Source organism: Micromys minutus (assembly GCF_963924665.1).
Source record: "Micromys minutus genome assembly, chromosome: 16".
NCBI classification, from domain to species: Eukaryota; Metazoa; Chordata; class Mammalia; order Rodentia; family Muridae; genus Micromys; species Micromys minutus.
In genome coordinates this window covers 33,589,567-33,597,413 of record NC_137985.1, presented here as the reverse complement: position 1 = coordinate 33,597,413, position 7,847 = coordinate 33,589,567, and the positions used below count along the sequence as shown (strand labels likewise).

At 32.4% G+C, this 7,847-nt stretch overlaps 1 pseudogene across 1 annotated transcript; it reads right to left on the bottom strand.

Moving 5' to 3' along the window:
- Positions 1-1,941: 1,941 nt before the first annotated feature.
- On the bottom strand, positions 1,942-2,870 carry LOC308431133 (olfactory receptor 8G50-like; annotated as a pseudogene). The gene has a single exon. The product of its transcript is annotated as an olfactory receptor 8G50-like (transcript).
- Between the last annotated feature and the right edge of the window lie 4,977 nt (positions 2,871-7,847).

The window sequence follows — 7,847 nt, the reverse complement described above, 5'->3', positions numbered from 1 at the left end:
AGAAACAAACTTCACCAATAAAGACAAACATTATCTCCGAATAAAGGGTTGAAAAATTTGTTCCATGCAAACAGATTTTTTTTTAACCAAAAGCAAGGTGGAGTAGCCACACTACTATCTAACAAACCAACTTTCAACCCAGGAAATAGTCAAACAATGACTGTTCCAGATTGAGACCCATTCCATGGGAGAGAGCAAGCTCCTAACACTTTTAGTGATACTCTGTTATTCATGTTTACAGGAATATAAAATATCTGTCTCTGGGGATACATCTAGCAGCAGATGGAAGCAGATGAAGAGACCCAAAGCCAGCTATCAGTCAGAGCTCAGACAATCTTGTGGAAAAATGGGGAAGAAAAAGACCTAGCCAGTGGAGTCAAGGACATCAGAGGAAGAATAGCAGAGTCAACTAACCTCACACCATGAATGCTCATAGAGAATTAACCATTAATCCAGGAGCATAGAAAAGAGAAACTTAGCACCTGGACATATTTGAAGCAAATGTGTAGCTTGGTCTTTATGTGGGTTCCTCTACCAAGTAGAGTAGAAGCTGTCTTGGACGTTGTTGCCCGACTCTGAATTCTCTTGACCTATCTGGACTGACTGATTGGGCTTCAGTAGGTGAGGATGTGTCCAGTGCTGCTTGTCCCAGATGTCCCAGAGTGGTACCCAAGAGAGGCTCGCCCTTCTCTGAAGAGTATGTGAAGGGTAATGGAAAAAGGGATTTGTAAGGTTTTATTATGAACAACACTTTTCAAAGCTTTTAAGATTTAAGGAATCAGAAATGGCACAATTGTCATCTAGAACTTGGAAGTAACTCTAGACAATAAGAAAACACCTACTTTATGAGGAGAGAAGAATGATCCAAAAGATGGTGCTACATCCAGGAGAGAATCGTATTTGGGAGGATACTTAGAGTTACTGAGAAGGCCTGGTATACACAATTACCTTCCAGAAACATAAAATATGTTTTATGATTGCAGTTTTGATGAAAATAAATGTGATCTAATTAGGAAAAAGAAATAATGAGCATTGATTTTTTTTTGCCAATCTCCTCAACTCCCAATACAGTATTTTCTTTTGCAGATACTCTTTATTTAAATATGAGAATATTTAGCTGTTCTGTTTAATATAGAAATAGTTAGAAAACAACTTTTATAAGTTTTGCTTTCTACATAGAAATAAATACTTCATGTATATGCAATAGTAAAACAATGCATTTCTGAGTCTGCAATAATTTGTTATATGCTAGACACAAACCTACAATATTAGAAAAACACAGACTTATGTAAGAACTTTTATTCTTACTTCCACTCTGCTTTAGAGAATTCTGCATGTGTGTACATTCCTGTTTGTAGATTTTGGAGATGTGCATGTCACCAACTGTAGTTTTCTGTGTGTGGTGGGGGTAGCAGCTATGATATACCTCATGATACCATTCCACAGATTTTAATCCAGTTCTACATGTCTAATAAAAATTGGGCATTATATTTTTCATATTTTATTTTTATAAGATTACTAATTTTGGAGATCACAACGTCTGAAAATTTTGAAATATATTTTATTATAAATGCTGATCATGTACAATATTGTGATGATGAAGATTTCAAGCCATATGCATTTATTCCCTGCTATAAGATGAAAAGTTTCATATTAAAGAAAAATTTTTTTCTACATACATAAAACAGAATCACTCACGAAAAGCTTTTGAGCATTTGACAGACTGACTAATTCGATGCATGATATGATAAGCACATGGTTCTCTACATCCCAGACAGATGTTGTTCTTCATATGGTCCATTGACAAAAACTGTCCTGCCCTTGGAAACTTGAAAAATAAACAGTGATGGCAGAATTTCATATCATGAGACTATACAAAGCCATTTTAACTGTTTGCTAGACCTCTAAACGTGAATGTTAGTAAAGAAATATCAGTTTTGTTCACAAAAAAAGCTTTCTTTCAAAGAACTTATTTAGTGCAACTTTGACATCTTTATTTCTCAGATCAAGGGGTTCAGCATGGGTACAACAATTGTATAAAACACAGAGGACACTTTCCCTTGGTCCATGGAGCTGACTGATGATGGCTGCAGGTACATGAATGCAAGGGAACCAAAGAAGATAGCAACAGCTGATATGTGTGAGCTGCAGGTGCTGAAGGCTTTGGACCTGCCTTCAGTGGATTTAATCCGGAGGATGCTGGCAATGATGAAGATGTAAGAGCTTAGAATAGTCAGAGTTGGAATACAGATATTCAAAACACTGAAACATAAAACTACTACCTCATTTATAAAAGTATTAGAACAAGGGAGTTCTAGTAGTGGAAAAAGATCACAGAAGTAGTGATTTATTACATTGGCCTTACAGAAATGCACTTTTAGCATGCAGACTGTGTGAGTTGTGGCACCAATCAAAGCAATACTATACACTCCAAATACCATCCAGGAACAGACTTGATAAGACATCACTACATTGTACAGCAAGGGGTTGCAGATGGCAACATAGCGGTCATAAGCCATTACAGCCAACATGTGACACTCTGCAATAGCAAAAATAATGAAGAAGTAGAGCTGAGTCATGCATTCAGGGTAGGAGATGATGTTCTTCACTGTCACAAAGTTCACCAGCATTTTGGGAATAATGATAATGGACTGGCAGAGGTCAATGAAGGACAGACTACTGAGGAAATAATACATGGGTGTGTGTAGTTGTGGACTGAGTAGTATCAGGGTGATCATGCCCAGATTCCCCACCACACTGACCACATAGATTCCTAGGAAGAGGAGGAAGAGGGGCAGCTGCAGCTCTGCTTTGTCTGTTAACCCAGCAAGGATGAACTCAGTCACTTCAGAACCATTTCCTTGTAACATTTTCTTCTGGGAATTCTGTGTAGAAAGACAAAAATGGAATAACTATCTAGTGTCTTACCATCTACTGAGGTGTGCATCAGAATTCAAGCTTTCATTTTGCTGGGCATCTTCCATTTTCTGACAGATAATCTTTAATTTTGAATTTAAGGCATGAGACCTAACACAAGAAGACAATAGTTATGTTGAACATTCTTCTATCTGCGAGTATAATTTTTGTTATGAGAATGTTGGGACTCCAGATTGCATTCAATGGAGCATGGTAAGGAGTATTAATGACTTATTTCTTCTTCTCCCAGGAACTCTACAAAGAAATATTTATTCATGTTACAGCATTCACACAAAGGAAAGGACCACCACAGACATCCCGAATTGTTGCTGTACTGAATGGGGTCAACTTAACGCCCTTCTTCATAAGGTAATGAATATTGTAAACTATACTTTAATCAATTTTGTAACAGGATCTTAGAGCAATCAGATAAAAATTTGAATTTAAAAGAAATCTTAATTTTATAGTAAATAATAAGTATACCTTTACATGTATGTAGATTAATTTTTATACATAAACTTTAAGAAATTTTGATGAAAATAACTTAGTAATTTATTTAAATAATCACTCCAGACTGAGAACAAAGATCATTAAGAGAACTCATAGATAATGAAAAATTCAGGTGAAATGTCATGGAAAGTGTTAAAATATTTTGGAATAATTTAAAGAAACACAAAACATTACACTTGGAACTATCAACATTTTTGAAAAAAAATTAATCCTTATATACATGGAACTACATTTTATCTTAGTAAACCCCCAAGATTTTACAATGTGAAATGGCAATACTTCCCAAACTGGTCTAAAAGTTTAGTGTTATTCTAGTGAAAATCCAAGATACTTTAATTTCCAATTATAGCATATTGATCATATAATATCCATAAAATTTAGGTGTCAGGAACAAACCCAAAGGATAACAATAACAGTGGAAGTTTCATGTTTCCATATTTGAAAAGTTAACAAACTTTACAATATTCTCATTATACAGGTAGACCTTCAAATATAAGCAATTTATCAAACTTTAAAAAAATTCTACATCTATATGTTGTTGAAGGTATGCGTTTTTTGACAAATCAATGGAGCATGGTTATTATTTTTCAAACTAATGAGGAAAGTGATGAAGTTACATTCAAAATGAATTTCTACTTTGTATATTATGAGACATGGCTGCTCTCATTAAATATCAAAACAATTAAAAAATGAAACAGTAGATCTTCATAATCATGAAATTTGTTACTGTTTTCTGGATAAGGTAGCACAATCAGAGGTTATGAACAAAAAAAGAATTAACTGGACATGATAAAAATTCAGTAAATGATTTGTGCTTTAAACAATACCATAGATATAAATTAATAACACACTAAATAGAAGATACATCTCAGTATTGTATCTTAGGTAGAACTAATAATAGAATTAAATAACATTTATGTCTTAATATTAAAAATAAAACAAACAATCCAGTAAAATAGCCAGATAATTTGAATAACGACCTTTCTATTTGAGATAGATAAATCACCAATAACACCTGAAAATGAAAGGAAACATCATAAAAATAATGATAATATTTATCATCATTAATTATCAAAATATTTAAATAAAAACCAAAGTGAAACAAAATTTAGCATTGATTGGATTGGTTATGATAAAATGATAACTGCTGGCAAAGATACGAGAAATTGACAATTTCATATTAATGCTGGGGTTTTAAAATATGAAAAAATTTTCAGAAAACAGTTGATTTTGTGAAAATGTAATGCACAGTAATCATAATTCCAAGGAATTTCAATACTTGAAACATATCTTCAAGAGTAGAAAGCACAGTGACACAAAAAGCCATACAGAGTCTGGAGTAGCCCTGCTTGCAATATGCAGAGTCGGATAGAAGGGTCTTACGGCCCTTAATTGTTTTTTTCTAATTACCACCTATCAGTCTCCTGTACTGCAAATGCATTCCCATTCTTGTCCAGTTCTGTACTTTTGTAGAAAAGCTTAAGAATGCCTAGAGATGGGTATTGTCTAACTTAAAGTCAAACTCAGAGGTGGTAGTATATTATTTTCTATAAAATATATTTTGTGTATTTTAGCAAATCCATTAGATTTTTTTCTCCATTAATGATAAGGATGATTGCCTAAATATGATATGAACAGGATAAATAAAATTTTACATGTTATAGTGGACAGAGGAAAACCATGAAACCTCAACTCTACACAAGGAACTACAATAAGCAATTAAGAAATGCTGAGAGTGGGAGACATAGTTTTTCGCAGAGTAGTACTATTCAATTGTAATAGTGGTATAACTATAAATAATTTAATATAGAATTATATTATTATAACGTAAATGCATTGTAATTTAAAATTATATACATATAAATGGATGCATTATTCCATAATCTTTATACATGAAAGAATTCCTTTTAAGGTAATGAATTTCATGCATGCACAGTCTACCTTTGAGGAAAGTTGGGGCAGCAAAGGAAGCAGGAGCTGAAGAAAAACAACGAAGGACACTGTTCATTGGTTGTGTGCTGATAAATGCTTAACTAGCTTTCGTATAGAACCCAGGGCTACTGCCCAGAAAAAGTCCTCTTCAAGGTGGGCTAGGCCTTTGTACACTTTTCACCGAGTGAACAATCTCTCACAGACCTTGCTACAGGTCAATTTTTCCAAGGTCAGTCTTTTAACTAAATTGAATTTTCTTCTTCCCAAACGACTCTAGAATGTGTTGAATTGATAATAAGAATTAACTAGACTCTCTATCCTATTCAAACTGAACTTGTAAATACATTACCTTTAATATATAAATACAGCACAATCTTTCTATTCTTTGTCCTCATAGTCTCAGGTTAATATCATAATACCAAATATCATATAAATTTAATTTTTTCAGTCTTTAAAACACTTAACACATTAAAATCCAAGTTTTCTTCTAATGTTCAAAGTTTTCTAACTATAGGTTCTCAAAAAATTAAAACTTAATAAGTACTTTCTTATTTTAAATATGAATCATTAAAAAATTATACTTAAGCAAGCTTAAACTCTATGAATATAAATCTTCTGGCTCAGCGTTCAACATCTGAAGCCCACTCATGCTTTTCACGGCAGTAAAAGCCTTGATCATCCCTGCTCTCCAGCTGTGCATTGACTCACAGCTTTAAGGAAGATCAATCCAAGAATTCCAGAAGAGATCTAAAGAAGACCCCTCATCAGTTGTTACAGAATCCCATTTATTTTATTTATTTATTTATTTATTTATTTATCCCAAACTATTTATTTTAAACTATTTATTTATTTAAAACTCAGTCTATTTACTTTAAGATAATTTCATTTACCTTTTCATATTATAGATAATACAGATCATAATAATATCTCATAATATGAATATTTTATGATAATCATTAGAATATCATGAAATTCATTTGACATTTTAACATTAAGAGACTTCAAGAGAAATGAAAGTTAGGTTCTCACCTTTGCCCTATGTGGAGACTTCCATCTGAGTACACATGAGGTCTAGACAAGTACTCCTTAAGTGAAATATATCTTCATGTTGTTGGAGTGAATAATCTCAAATCAAATCTTCTGACTCATTTTTTTGGGAGGGATCAGAACAGAAATCTCATGTTCTAATCAGTTTATGTTACCATTAAAAGTCCAACATAATGACTCCCTTCAAATCTTCCAAAGGCAGTTACAAGCCTAATATAATTTTCACGGAGACTTTTGAAATATAAGAGCCATCATAAACATGTACAGAAGGAAACTCCCCAGGGATTTCTTTTTCACTGGGGATGACATGCTCGCAAAAAAAGTGATTAAGATTTCTGGTATCATGCTTTGCTTGAAACTTTGTTTCCCTTGAGCACAATTCTTTATGTTTTGAAAGAGTAATGATTATAACATTTACGGCCAGAAATTGAAGTCTAATAGTATGGTTGTAAGATGACTTCCTGAGAACTTTCCATCTGATAACAATCTGTGAACTATATGAGGGTATTTTCATGGCTTGCCCTCTGTCCCTATTTAATAAATGCCCAGGAAATTAATAATAACTTATAATAATTATAAAAAATATTCTGTAATATGCTCCTATATTATTTTGAAGATAATATGGGTTTTGTAAAAGAGGCTGTAGAAGAACATATTGACCTTAGTAAATTTGACAATAAGTATTGATTGAAGATATATAAAAAAAATAAATATTCAAGTTGCCTTATTTATTATATTTGTTAATGAAACAATTTTCATAAAAGTGTAGGGGAAAATTCTGCTACTACTGCAGCAATAAAATGCAATGGACTAATTAATATATAGGTAAAAGATTATGGTGACAGCTTAATTTTTTCTTTACTTTTTTTTCAATTTTTCTTCTTTTTTAAATGTGGAAGCTACAGACCAGAAATTAAAGATGTATACTAACCCATCTGGTACCAATCTAGTGTAGAAAGAATTATATTTATGTTCTTTTAAGATTTCAATGAACAAAATGGATGAATTGTATTTAATTATTGCATATAATTACAAATGTATATCTTTAGGGAATTCGAATAAACACAAGACACTTATTTAGTGTGTTCAGAGAATAGACTCAATTACACAAAATTAACAATGAGAAAATCCAGTGTCTATGAGTATATTGTTTTAAATACTGGTACTCAATAAAGTAATAATAACGGTTATTATTATTTCTGGGAGAAAACTTAGAAGACATTTTAAACATTTTTACTGCCAGGAAAGCACAGACTGTTAATTTTGTGTGAATAGATAAACGGGACAAAGCATGACTAGAGAGGATTTCTAATTCCCACATCTGAAACTAGTTAAACAAAATCACATGCAACAGGTTACAGAAAAATATAAATAAAAATAGAAATTAATGTCTGTGAGCCTACAAATGGAATTAAGACACAAGTTTATAATATACAATGCTG